This window comes from Perca fluviatilis, chromosome 1 (assembly GCF_010015445.1).
Source record: "Perca fluviatilis chromosome 1, GENO_Pfluv_1.0, whole genome shotgun sequence".
NCBI lineage: Eukaryota > Metazoa > Chordata > Actinopteri > Perciformes > Percidae > Perca > Perca fluviatilis.
In genome coordinates this window covers 39,610,281-39,624,336 of record NC_053112.1, presented here as the reverse complement: position 1 = coordinate 39,624,336, position 14,056 = coordinate 39,610,281, and the positions used below count along the sequence as shown (strand labels likewise).

The window sequence follows — 14,056 nt, the reverse complement described above, 5'->3', positions numbered from 1 at the left end:
TTGATAAAACCTGAGTACCCAAGAGGAAGAAACTGCTCCACGCTGCCAGGTAATCAGTGTCCAACAAACATTACCCTCCAGCTGAGTTTGACGCTCCCTTATGCCGTCATCAGCAGCGTGCCCGGCTACCGTGCGCGTAACCACACCTGTAGCGGCAGCGCCTCACATAATGTAAAGATATAATATCCAAGACCTAAACACATGCAGTTATTGGATTAGATAATGACGTGGGAGGTAGAAGGTCAGTGACATTGCTCAACAAGAAGTTAAAGTATTTAACAGTTTGACAGTATTTGTGATTTACGGTTACTGCCCATTTAAGGTTGTAGTAATATAATATACAGTATAATAATATACTGTATATACTTTCTTGACACCCAACCTATTCACTCTTCCATTAGCTCTTAACTCATGAGAAACATATCAGGCTGTTTAGCTGCTAAAAAGCATTACTTTGTTCAACTAACTGCTAATTTTCTGTACAGCTGCTGGATAGTACATACAATACATGGGTTTATCAGGGGTTATTTTTTCTGAAAACAGGGTTGATGAGAGCTGCAAAGCAGCTAAAAGATGCTGGAAAACTGTGTAGAGCTGAAACTGCAGAGTTGGGTGATAATAAGCCCCTGTGAGAGACTCTTTCATATATAACATAGTCTTTTGATCTATTGTTAATATAAAGATGTTCACTATTCCAGCTGTAACTATCCATGTCTCAATTTACCACCTGAAGGCTGACAGTATGTGGGAAGACAAGTGGGAAATATTCCACAACATGTGTGGGATTTGCAGCATGTTAGTCTAATTAACTATTAAAAAAAGCACTGGTGACGAATACTAACCCTTTATACAGTGCTGCCTACGTAACATCTGGTTTTGTCTACAGTACATCTGAAGTTAGTGGCAGGTGTGACTGTTTTTGTAATGCAATTATTATTTCGAAGTAATGATAAAACTGAAAGTGTCTACATTTCTCTATTACAACAATACAGAATACACACTTAGTTTGTTCACATTTCTATTTGTTTGCAACTTTGTAACCCACTTAGACAAAGAAGTGAATAGCTAGGAGCCACAGCCCTGTGATAAAAAAATGAAGCAAGTTTTCTTGCCTGTGACAGACAAGTGCTAGAGCATGTTAGGAGCTACAGAGAAAAGACAGAATTTATTTCCAGTTATCATTTCTTCATATTCATCACTAATTCAGTTTTCCACTCTATACGTGACTGTCCCTATGGCCCATATCAAGGGCATGAAGTGCATGCGCTGATGTGTGAAAGTTTGAATGAATGTGCCAATGTGAATGTGCCAATGTGAATGTACCAATGTGCTAAAGAAGGAAAAGGCAGAAATGTATTGGTGGTGAGTGTCACAGGTGTGTGTTTGGGCGATGCTCACAATATCATTCACTGCACTCTAATTCTAATTCAAGTTCTTGCTTTGCTCAAGGCTGTATGAAAATGCATGCTTAGAAAAACAAATGATGTATGAGTCAAATCAACCCCATGCAGTACATTAATAAATGTATGGAAACAGCAGCACAGATTGTTTGCACAAAACTATTTCCCCTCCTCTGCCCTATTCTACTCCGTACAGACGGAACTGCCTTGTGGCCATATTAATGCAATTAAATCCATTTAACTGTGTGTGTATTTGAGTGTGTCTGTCCATTGAAGCATTTGTATGCTTGTATTTATTTGTAAGGGCTTTTTCAGTATCTATATATATATATATTGTCTATTGACATGTATGTATTGTTTGGTCCTGTCACAACCAGGAAAGCATGTGACCTGAGAAAGACAGCAGAACTTCCAGAGGAAGAAATTAACTGATAGAGCTTGAAACGCTCCTCTGTGCAATCCTCACAGCATGAAATACAAGCACAACACAGTTGGAATCTGTGCTATGGATGGAATGATCACAGCTGAAGACATTCACATGCACTGCAGACACACACATAATACACACACACACACACACACACACACACACACACACACACACACACAAACACACACAGTTAAAAATCCCCTGCCCAATTGCTAAAGCATGGGCTAATTATTAATTAAAGCAAATGTCTGTTAAATCTGTTTAAGTACAAAGGCCTTTCATTACACGCTCAGCCCTCTTAGGTATGAACTCACACACACACAGTTATACTGTACAGACACACACACACACACACAGTAACAACAGTGGCGTACTGTGTCTTCAGTTAGTTACGCGGTTAGTTTTATTCAGTGAGGCTACAGGTAGACAGTTGGTTGGCTGATTGGTACCCATGGAAACTGGTGGTTTATGAATCAGTGGGAGATCTTGCTCATGCTATTCTTTAGTGTTTTTTGGTTCATGTTGCTAAAGGGTACCTTTTACATTTTGTCCAACAATGCAACCAGTACTAACAGAGAGAGTTCTGTGTTCAGATTCCCTTTCTTTATTTGACACTGATCTCTCTCAGAACTTATCAGAAACTGCAAATATTTCCAATATTTTTCTACAGTTTCTGTCCCTTTTCTCCTCTTGTTCATGTCATAACACATTTTAAGACTTATGATGTAATAATGTAATAAATACCACATGCTCTCATGAACCCATTGTACGCTACCTGCCCAGTGTGCACAGACAGCTGGTGAACACATTGAAGCATGTAGTTGCTACAGAGATTGATATTTTCTTTAGGAGTTGGTGGAGACTAAAAACAGATATAAAATAAGAGTTAATATCTGCTGTCTGCTGGATTTGTAAATAGGCAACTGTTTGGCAACCATTTTTATTCAAAACCATTTTCAACTTTACAACGTGATATGTCAACGTTGTGTTTATTGACCACTTGAGTGGCAAATAAGTTTGACTTTTGCAAACCTACAGTATGATGCATGGTGCATGGTGACTGAACAGGTAAAATCTTGCAACAAAACAAATTGGGGAATGAAAAGATTACGAGATTAGCCAAAGAGGGTGCTGTATTCACATGTCAAAAGGTGATGTATTACAACCATGTTCGCCAGGTATGATCTGTTGACTATTGTGTTGTTCTTTTTCTAGTCAACCCTATCAAACATTTCAGGATGCCAGGTGACTACGTTTAACTGTTTCTGTTGTTTAGATATAGTATAGAAACATGGCCAAAAGCCCAAAGTAGGTGACCAGCCCAAACACCTGTATGTGCTTGTTTAACCATGTCTCCTTAAAACTTCATTCCCATACAACTAAAGTGCATTCTCAATTATGTTTGGGGGAAATTCACTGTTTTCACTGTTTGTGGAAGACATAGGTGCACATATTTGGTGGGGGGTTTAGGGGTCCTCCCTCAAGAAAATGTAATATTTTTCATTAGAAAAAAACTCTATTTCACATCATTTTGGACCATTATTATTACCATATCCGTGTCTAAAATGTTGGAAAAGATAAAGAAGTCCTCTGGTGACCAACTACAATCATTAGATCTGAGTCATTTGATCAAGTCATTTTGTTAATTTTGATACTCACATTGATTTTCCATTCATTCAAGCCGGTAAGGATAACCCTGAAATAGTAGTTTCTCCTGGATTACATGTGTTTCGCACATTGTTCTCATATCAGTGACAGGCGCGTGTTTTGAAACGGTCGCAGTTTTAAACACATGGTTAACATTGTGAATTGAAACAAAACTATTTGGTAATGTTTAGGAAAAGGCCATGGTGTATGTGTGACGTAACTTAAGTTGCGACCATATGTTAAGAATGTCACAGACGTGAAGTATGCTTAGTATGTTAGGTATGTTGGGTAAGTTAACTTAATTACATACGTTGACGTCCCGTATTTGTTTGATCCATCCATCCACCCCGACCTCCTCCCTAAGCAGACTTTGAGGCATTAAGGTTGTGTGATAAGGCCTGGCTCACAGTTGGCATTTCAGTTCAACCTAAAAGTGGATGGTAGCCTGGTTGACACCAGACCCTTCTCAGTTGTAACTGAGAGTGGGTCTGGTCTAAGGTTCATTCACAGCCCATTTCCAAAGGGGCGTCACCAACGGACTCAAATGCCTCTGGGTGCAATTGGATAGTCCTTCAACCAATCAGAGCAATGAAGGAGATGACGTATGCAGAGGGACGGAAAAACATCTCAACCAGCGAGCATGTTGCGCTATCGTCATCGTGTAAAGCCCGCCCCAACGGTTGTGATTGGTGCCTTGATTTGGAAAAATTGGAAATGGGCTTGAATGGGCTCTTGGCCAGACGGACTTGCAGAGCAAATCTCAAATTTGCCGGAAGTTCATCAGGGTTTTCCCAGGCTAGGTGGATGTTGTTGAGATCAGGGCTCTGTCAAGTTCTTCAACACCATACCCAGAAAGCCATTTCATTAAGGACCTGGCTTTGTGCACTGAAACAGGAAAGGACCTTCCCCAAACTTGCCACAAAATTTCAAGCACACTGTTGTCTAGAACAGGGATCTTCAATAGGGGGTCCGGGGCCCCTAGGGGGTCCTCAGAGACAGTGCAGGGGGGCCTCCAAATTATTGTTCATTTTTGAAAGTTTTTTCAAAAATTAAAAAGTGAAATTCTGTCACGTCTGTCCCGCTCTTATTGTGTTTTCTGCTTGTTTTCATGGACTTCCTGTTTTATTTTGAAATCCTTTGTTTGTCTTCATTCACTTCACTTGTCTTCCTGTCTTTGTTTATTTCCCGCCTTTTCTGATTGTCTTACGTGTTCCACCTGTTGTATCACCTGTCCCTTGTTAGTCCTCGTTACCTGTTGTATTTAGTCCCTGTGTTTTGTGTGTCAGTTGTTGGTGGATTGTCATTCGTCTTCTGTTGTGAGTCTTTGTGTGTTAGTTCCTTCCAGTGTAAGCTATTTCTTGTGTTCTTTTATTTCCCTGTTCCTTGGTTTTTCCTGCATTTGGACATTACCAGCTTGTGTGTTTTTGTAAGCTCTCTTTGTATTATCATGAAACTTCTATTATTTCAAACTGGTGCACTCTCCTTGCCTTCCTGCATTTGGGTCCAAGCCTACAACCCTGACAAATCCAACATATAATTAGCAAACATAAATCCCCACTGCTAAATGGCCCATAGATAAGGTAGTCACTAAGGCCATTCACATACACAGTTCATCCTAAGGGTTAACTGTGCTACATGTATGTTTAACATTTAAACATGATTTATAAAATCATGGCAACATTTAGTAGGCTATTTGAATAGCTTAGTATTCTATGCATAAAGGTATAAAGGCTTTACACATTGTTGTAGGCCCAGTTTATTATGAAACATATGTAGTAGGGGGTCCCTGCTCCATCTCTGTTTTAGTTAAGGAGTCCTTGGCTTAAAAAACTTTGAAGAACCCTGGTCTAGAATACAGTATTCTAGCATTTTGGCATGTGTGTGTGTGTATGTGTGTATGTATATATATATATATATATATATAGCCATACCATTGCTCGTTATATCACACATTTCCTATTTTGATGGTTTATCCCCTAAGTTTGCCTTTTATTTCCGTGGGAGAAATAACACATGTGAAGTCATTGGAAGCGCTGCCAAGCAGCACACACAGTTGGCCCGTTTTACAAACCATCCTCAATTTGATAGTAATTTCACACTTGAGAAAGACAGCGATGACATTATGCTCGCAATGCAAGTGGAGATACCGAGCTTGTCGGTTAGCACACTTCACAACATTAAAGACAACTTGAATAATTGTGATTAATGTGCTCACTTAATTTGCAGGCAGCTTTCCAGTTTGTTAGATGATGGGGGGGGGGGGGCAGTGCTCGCCTTTTGCTAGCTCTAATTCACCGTTAGAGTGTGCATGGGGTTGGAAAGAATAGTATGGCTTCAGTAAAACACAAGGCTACTCAGTGTTTTCTATAAGGACAAAGGATGAGAGAAAATTAGAAAGGCAGGATTTGTAAACGGATTAATTTTATCCATTTTACTTGCTTAATTTCAGAAATATAAACAAAGCACAGGCAAGGAGCTGATACCGGATCTAAATCCCATAATGCTTGATGCATTAAAACTTGCATTAAATCACACAGCACTGTGATATGGAACACAAAAGTGATATTATGGCCTGGATTTATTAGCAGACTGGCTCAAAGTAAACAAAGTTATTTTGTTTCCCTTATTCATCTGAAGTTTTATTTTCATTCATTTCTGCTCTCTTTGAGTCCCCCATCCACTTGGAGTTCCATGGGTGCATTTGTATGAAACTTGTTTATTTCTTACATTGCCTGCAGCACTCCTCTTCCATCTAGGTCTACTTCTACACATTGCTAAGTAGGTAATTTCTTTTTTGGGTTTTGTTCTGGAGCTGACAGGGTTATTTGCAATGGAACTTTCATTTCGGTGGGTTCTCTAAACACTGAGCTTGATACATACTGTTTGAATTTGCCTGGGAGTAAAGGTACACAAATATTTGAATTTGTTATGGTTTTTTTAAAGTCGGTGTTTGATTGACAGGCAGATAAATGTGAGGCTTCAGGCGAAAGAAAAGGAAGTGTGGGTGTGCGAGAGAGAAAGGGGGAGGAAGAGGAGCACAAAGAAAACTTGCAGGTGGATGATAAACTAATTAATAAAGTAGTGTTAAAGTGTAAGCTATGAATTATAAAATACTCAAAATGCCTTTGATTTGGAACTGCTGTTACTTCTACAATAACTATTTTTATCTTATTTCCTTGATGGATACTGCCATTATTAATTGAATGCACATTATACGTGACAATATTGAAATCAAAGCTTAATAATATTTCACATTAGAGAAGATTTATTCATTTCCATTGAAAATTGGGCGTGTGCGGCAGTGATTTAACTGCTGGGCGAAGATTGTTGATGTGTGAACTCAACTTCCAAACATATGCGACCGCCACCCAGATTCATGGATGCGCCTTGCCGTAGCGACCGATTCTGTTAGTGTCTCTGTAGTCCTGAGGCCTGTACTGCGAAGCAAGATTTGGCGTTAACGAGGTAACTTCAGGTTCATCCCAGGGTTTTCTGCATCATGACGGTGGATCACTTGTTACCGGGTTAAATCACCGTGGTAACTTATCCTGAACACCTAACCTGGTCGGGAGCAGGTTATGTTGGAGATTAGAGATCAACTGGTGTAAAAGCACCGCCTACTGACCAATCAATAGTCACCGTTCTTAGAAGATCCGGTGGAGCTCGGTGCGCTTATAAAAGTTAAAACATTTAAAGACCGACAACCCAGTTAACAGTCCCTGGTGGGTATTGTTATGGAAGATGGAGATTTTCAGCGGAGGGAATTACATATAGGCTATTTGTCGGCTTCTTGAGCCGTGTGTTGCCAATGCGCACATCTGTTTCAATTATGTTTTAATATGTTTTATTTGCTCTTACCACTGCCAGGGTTGCAACTGAAATAAAAGGCTAACGCAACGACAGTTTATGGAAAACACAAGTGTAATTATGGTCAGATCTTGTGCCTGACTGATGGGGAAGTGATATTGATAAGCGTTGTGATTTTAACATGTACAGCGTCGGCTATTTTTTGCCAGATTCCCTTCCTGTTTTAGGAAGCAGCGACTGTATTGCGTTTTTGCCTGTAAAACCGTGTCTGTGTTCTTCATATTTATGTCGAATTATAGTTTGCTCTTCTTATGTAAAATATGTGGCTCTGGCAGATGTTTGCGATTGGTCGTGCTGTGAAAACACCGCCTCTTTTATGTGGACGCGTGCATCGCTGGATTGGGAAACCCTGGGTTGATTGAACTAGTTGTTGACCACCGTCGTGACACCGCTTATGCGGGACCACGGTTGTTGGATGAAGCCGGGTAACTGAAATAAATCCAGGGCATGTTGATCTTGATTCGTAGTACACGCCTCAGCATTGCCAGACCTTCCATGGACCTTACAACTTCTTTTTTAATTAATTTCTATTCTTCAGTCCTTTTTTCCTCTTTTGCTGCTTTCACTGCCAACTCTACTTGTTTAACTCCTGGCCGTCTGCTACAATGTCACCTGTCAAGGTTAATTTTTACCTGCATTTGGCGGGTTGTCGGGTCTATTTAATGCTCTGCTTACTAAACCTTTAATGACGTTATGTGTTGTTTCAAAGGGTGTGCGTGATTAATCATTTATTCGTGTAGGTTTCGTCTTAAACGCATAACAGTATTATTTTTCTTTGCAGGGCTCCAATTGGTGTACATGAACAATTTTGTGTTTTGTTAGTTTAGCTGCTCAGACAAAGAAAAACACGTTTGAGGATTCTTCATTTGTTCCCCTGAAAAAGCAAAAAGGAAAGGATACAGACGTAAAGAAAAAAAACACCACCTGATATAGTGTTGTGTTCGTGTTGTGTTTCATCCCTTTTGCCTCTGTGATTTAGAGCATTACACAAGTTATCAATGGAGAAGTGGTGGAGCGGGTGGACAGTTTTAGGTTTCTAGGCACAACGATATCATCATCTTTAAAATGGGATGATAACATCACCAACATTGCCAAAAAAGCCCATCAGAGGCTTTTTTTTTTCTTCGTCAGCTGAGGAAATTTGGGGTAGCCTGTGAGGGGATGTTACAGTTCTACCGAGCCGCCATTGAGAGTGTTCTTACTTTTTCTGTTACTGTCTGGTATGGCAACTCTACTGTCCAGCAGAGGTTGCAGCTGGATAGAATAGTTAACACAGCCTCAAATAAAAAAATCATTGGTTGCAAACTCTCCCCCATCCCCTTGCACCGAGTTGTATGGCAATAAAGTACTGAATCTTATAATCCTTACGACTTTCAAGAGATCAAAACCCCATTTTGATAATATGTATGGTCTGTGTTTTTCAGCAGAAGCCATTCAATCTCTAATATTTTTTTATTGGAATGGCGGGGTCCGCCATTCCCACTCTGGATTCAGATTGCCTATGTAAACAGAAGGTGTTCACAGGAAAACAATGGATGCAAGAAAGTCTGGCAGCCACTACTCTCTCATCTAGAAAGGGGAACAAACTGAGTTCAAGTGCACTTCAGGGGAGGGAGGGAGGGAGGGAGGGTGGATGGGTGAGGGAGGATGATGTCCTCGGGGAGGGTGGTGGGGTTTCTTTCACCCCCTCTTATTTGTTTTTCTTTCTTTCTTGCGTCTGTCTGATGTCCACCACTGTTTCTTGCTATTTAGTTTTGTTAGTTTGCTTTTTGTGACACTACAAATCTTAAAGAAACATGGAACTGTCAAACAAAGTTCCTTATTGAATGAAAATGTTTCTCAATAAACATATTGGAAAAGGAAAACAACGCATGCATGCAATCCAGCGCAATTTAATCTCATAGAGCTTCACTGTGCACCCTTTGCTCACTTTACACCATATCAGAGCCATATTAGTACTGCTAATGGGGAACATTTCCTGCTGCCTTTTGCTTCATGTTAATAGCGTTCAACTGGCAAAACACGGGGTTCGCTTTGCAGGAATGGCTATGTGTTTGTCAGCGCGGTTACAGTAATCGTTAATCATCAATGCGCCTACACAACCAGGAAACATTTTCAGTCATTTCAGCATCATTTCATCAGCAGATCATTGTTTTCCTTAATGGAAGTAATGGAACAGCCAGGAGCAGCCGCAGTGAGCTATTAGATGAAGGCTGAGCACCTCCGACGCCTCAGCAAGGTAACCAATGTTACTGTGTCCCCGCTTTTGTGCAGCATTACATCAGATCGCAGTTGCGATTACTTTTGACCCATTCTTTCTAACATCAATGGGAGTTTGTCTGCACCAGCTGCTCTTCTACTGTATTCCTCACAAAGAAGATGATGGCTCCAGGGGGCCCACAGACACAGACAATTCAAGGATAACTGAATAACAGATTTCCCAAGATTTCTATTGCAATAATCAAAACACAACTTGACAGAAAGCATTTAGAACTTTCTGTTACTTTGTTGTTTTTTTTTGTATACCAAAAGAAACGTAATGTTCAGAAGTATAAGGATGGAGTTTTGAACATTGCCGGAGAAAGGAGAGCCATTCTGCCTTAGCTGGATTTCTAAGCCTCTTTTAACAACATAAAGAGGGTTTATTGGCAATTCTACATTGAGAAAGTGCTTCAGTACGTTTTTGCGTAGAGACAGTTTGTATGGGCCAAGGAATGTTTTGATGGAAAAGAACGGAATGTGAATAGTTTGTTACACATACCAAAAGGGCTGTAACTTTCAACAAATACTTGGCAGGTTGGATGAACCATCTGTCTTATCATTGTTGTTTTGAACGAAGTCGCTCAGGCTGTTCTCATTCCTACATATAGCTACGAAAATGTCATGCACTGTAATTGGTATCCATATCACGTATTTATTACCTTATGCACCTGAATGACTGGTGCTGTATGAGAGTGCAAAGATCTGTGTAGGGAGGAGGTCAGGGTGGATAGATGGGTCATAAAACACCAGGAAACAGGAGTTTGTGTCTCGGGAGTGCTACTTAAAGGGACCAGCGTTTTAATCCAAACCACGATATTTTTTTCTTTCACCTTCACCTTTTTGTTGGCTAAACTTAACGGCAACGACGACTGAAACGGTGCTCTGTACCCCTAAACTTAACTTTCACCAGCCGGTGGTCACTGTGATTTTGTACGATATCATACGCACCTGTTCATGAGAATCTGTTAAATCACTAGACCTAAACTTTACATGTGAAAATATGCTGGCTCTATACACGCAAAGAGTAATGTTTATTTAAATGGCGTCTCGTGAGTTTGCTGATGGCGATTTCGGGGCTGGTTAAACAAAAGGATCTAGATAGATAGACATTCATTGATCCATTCGGAAATTCATCTTGCACCATACAGCTCATCAAAAAGACAACAAACCATAAACAGACAACACAAGACCACCAACCCTTCCCTCCTCCCCACACACCCCCAATACACAATCTCAAATATCTCCACATCATACATACAAGAATAGCAAAGTGCAATATCATTAGCGCCAATGGGCTATCAACAGTAAGGTGCATCATCATCAGTGGCGTTTTAATATTATACCAACATGCAGTATTGTTAGCCAGAAAGGATCAAGTTATTTTCCCTAATTTATTTAGTAGTGTAATGCTGGTAGGAATGAATGATTTGCGAGCCCGGTTGGTTTGTAAGGACGGCACCCTATATCTTCTGTCTGATGGCAGCACCTCATACGCCTGAAATAGGGGATGTAGCCCATCACCGCAAATTGCTTGTCCTTTCCTCACTACCCTGGATTCACAGATTGTGGTCAAAGAACTTAACTGAAGTCCAGCAATCTTGCTGGCCATACTAACTATCCGGTGTAATTTACTTTTATTTGTCACTGACAAAGACAAGTACCAGGCAATGGAGCAGAAAGTCAAAATACTCTCAACAAAAGAGCGATAGAAAAGGACCATCATGTCTTTTTCCACTCAAAACTGTCTCAGCTTCCACATAAAATACAAGCGCTGCAGACCCTTTTAATAGATGGCATCAGTGTTGGTGTTCCATGATAGGGAGGGATTATTTCCATAATGTTGTCAGACACTTAAAATAACAAGCTGAGCCCATCAGTGACAAAAACTGCACTTTTGGTGGACGGAATGTGCTTTTATAGGATAAGCCTACATTGCAGCCCGGTTTGCAGCTGCCGGTTACAGCGTTCTCGCTAAATACTGTCACAGCCCGGTATGTGACCTCTGGATTTCCCTGTCTCCTCCCCTGTGTGTGTGTGTGTGTGTGTGTGTGTGTGTGTGTGTGTGTGTGTGTGTGTGTGTGTGTGTGTGTGTGTGTGTGTGTGTGTGTGTGTGTGTGTGTGTGTGTGTTATGCGTACTCATCAGCGGAGGCGTGGCTCTTCAGGCTTAACCAGGCACACCTGAAATCCATTCACAATCAAGCACAGTACAAGAAACGCAGCTCTTCTCTCACTCACTGCCAGATTGTTTTCCCATTCGCATGTGGTAACGACTCAGGCCTTATTCTCCACTGTTAAATCCCCCTAGTGACAAAGTTAACTTTGGATCATTGTTGTACTCCGCTGAATCTAACCTCACCTGTGTTTCTCTTGTCACCAGCACCTGTTGAAGCTGAGCCTGCCTGGAAGCTGATCTACTGCCGTTACCTGCCACAAATCCCACACCACCTGAAGTCTGCTCACGTCAAGATTGTCAGTTCATCACCTTTTCCCCTCCCTGTCGTGCAAGAATAGAGCTGAAATAAATTGCTTAGAACTATATCATTGAGCTGTCTGAATCTGCTACTGGGGTCCACGCTAGGAGCTAGCCGTAACAAATACTGGAACAATTTCAAAGATTTTTGTTCACATTAGTCACTTAGACACGTGTGCGTGGGGAAAATTGAGTCCAAGTTGAAAAATAACAAAATTACCCTTTTAATACTGTACACACACCCACAGCGAGTTAGGCAGCATCTGGTGGTGGTAAATCCTTCATGGCTGCAAGATTTAGAGTTGGCAATCAGTACATGCAGACGATCTGGCAGAGTGTGTCAGCCTGTTTTATCAGTTTAAAAAGGTCACCCTAACATTTGCTCCCTCATTGAAAATGGTTGACAGCAAATGGAAAATGGGGAAGTTAAAAATAAGATGAGGCAGGGTTGTAGCCATAATTATGCAAATAGTCTTCACTCATGTGCACTGCCATGGTAAAAAAAGCAATACATGGAAATAAATCTATTCACAAAAACCCACCTGAGTTTGTGAGAGCAAAAGGGCACTTAAAAGGTAGGTAGGTAGGTAAAAGGCAGTCAAAAGAGGAAATAAATACGAGAGATCTCCAAAACATCTAACAACATACCCTGTGTTCCCTTGTCAACACTCTCACTGTCTTTCTCTTGCTTTATCACTGCAAGGCCACCAGAAACCCACAACCAAGTGTGCAGAATCCAGCAGAGTAGCAAATAGTAACCTCAGAGGAAGTGCATCAAAGGGACACATTCAAAGAACCTAGCAGTCCATTGAAACAGAGCCAGGAGAAGGGGAAGAAAATATTTAAAATGATGAAGCCTCAATGAAAGAAAACGTAAAATAGAAAAGAGAAGTACAGGCTTATAAAAGCCATCAGACTTAAGCTCAGTCGCAGGATGTGAAATAGACTTTTCCTCCACATACTTAAACCTTATACATCTTGTTCAATTCAAAACAAATGCCATGCACATCTCCTCCTGAATAAGCTGTTATTGTGTTATTCTGCAAGAACTTATCAAGTTCTTTGTCCAAATGTCACGTTATTGCTCATGTGAGACATTGTAATGGAAATGAAGAGTTGCTATTGGTTGGAGCCGTGAAAAAAATATGTTGATAATAAAGTTGTAAGGAGTTGAAGCCAAAGTTCACTTCAACAGGGCACGTATATATATATATATATATATATATATATATATATATATATATATATATATATATATATATACACACACACAACATGAACACATTTTGTTATAATTTTAAGTAGATTTTTAGATAGTTGTATAGTAGAATATTTGTAAAATACGTAGATGTTTAAATTATTTTCAAAGTATTTCACTTTTTTTAAAGGTCCCATGACATGGTGCTCTTTGGATGCTTTTATATAGACCTTAGTGGTCCCCTAATACTGTATCTGAAGTCTCTTTTATATAGACCTTAGTGTTACCGTAATACTGTATCTGAAGTCTCTTTTATATAGACCTTAGTGGTCCCCTAATACTGTATCTGAAGTCTCTTTTATATAGACCTTAGTGGTCCCCTAATACTGTATCTGAAGTCTCTTTTATATAGGCCTTAGTGGTCCCCTAATACTGTATCTGAAGTCTCTTTTATATAGACCTTAGTGGTCCCCTAATACTGTATCTGAAGTCTCTTTTATATAGACCTTAGTGGTCCCCTAATACTGTATCTGAAGTCTCTTTTATATAGACCTTAGTGGTCCCCTAATACTGTATCTGAAGTCTCTTTTATATAGACCTTAGTGGTCCCCTTATACTGTATCTGAAGTCTTTTTCCCGAAATTCAGTCCCACAATGCTTTTTCCTTAGTATGTGCCATTTCTGTGTCTGTAGCTTTAAATGCTATTGAGGAGGAGAGAGGGGGGGCCTTGACCAACTGCCACTTTGCTCATTTGAAAGCCATGATGTCTCTCTCTCATGG

The 14,056-nt window shown here is 40.3% G+C and overlaps 1 long non-coding RNA gene across 2 annotated transcripts; it reads left to right on the top strand.

Annotated features, from left to right (window-relative positions):
- The first annotated feature begins 4,776 nt into the window (after nt 1-4,776).
- Nucleotides 4,777-12,145, top strand: LOC120562960. 2 transcript variants are annotated; one of them, XR_005639886.1, is made up of 3 exons: nt 4,777-4,823; nt 11,751-11,870; nt 11,985-12,145. It is a non-coding gene; the product is annotated as an uncharacterized LOC120562960 (long non-coding RNA). The 2 variants fall into 2 exon arrangements; XR_005639887.1 differs by having other exon boundaries at nt 4,779-4,793.
- Nucleotides 12,146-14,056: the final 1,911 nt, after the last annotated feature.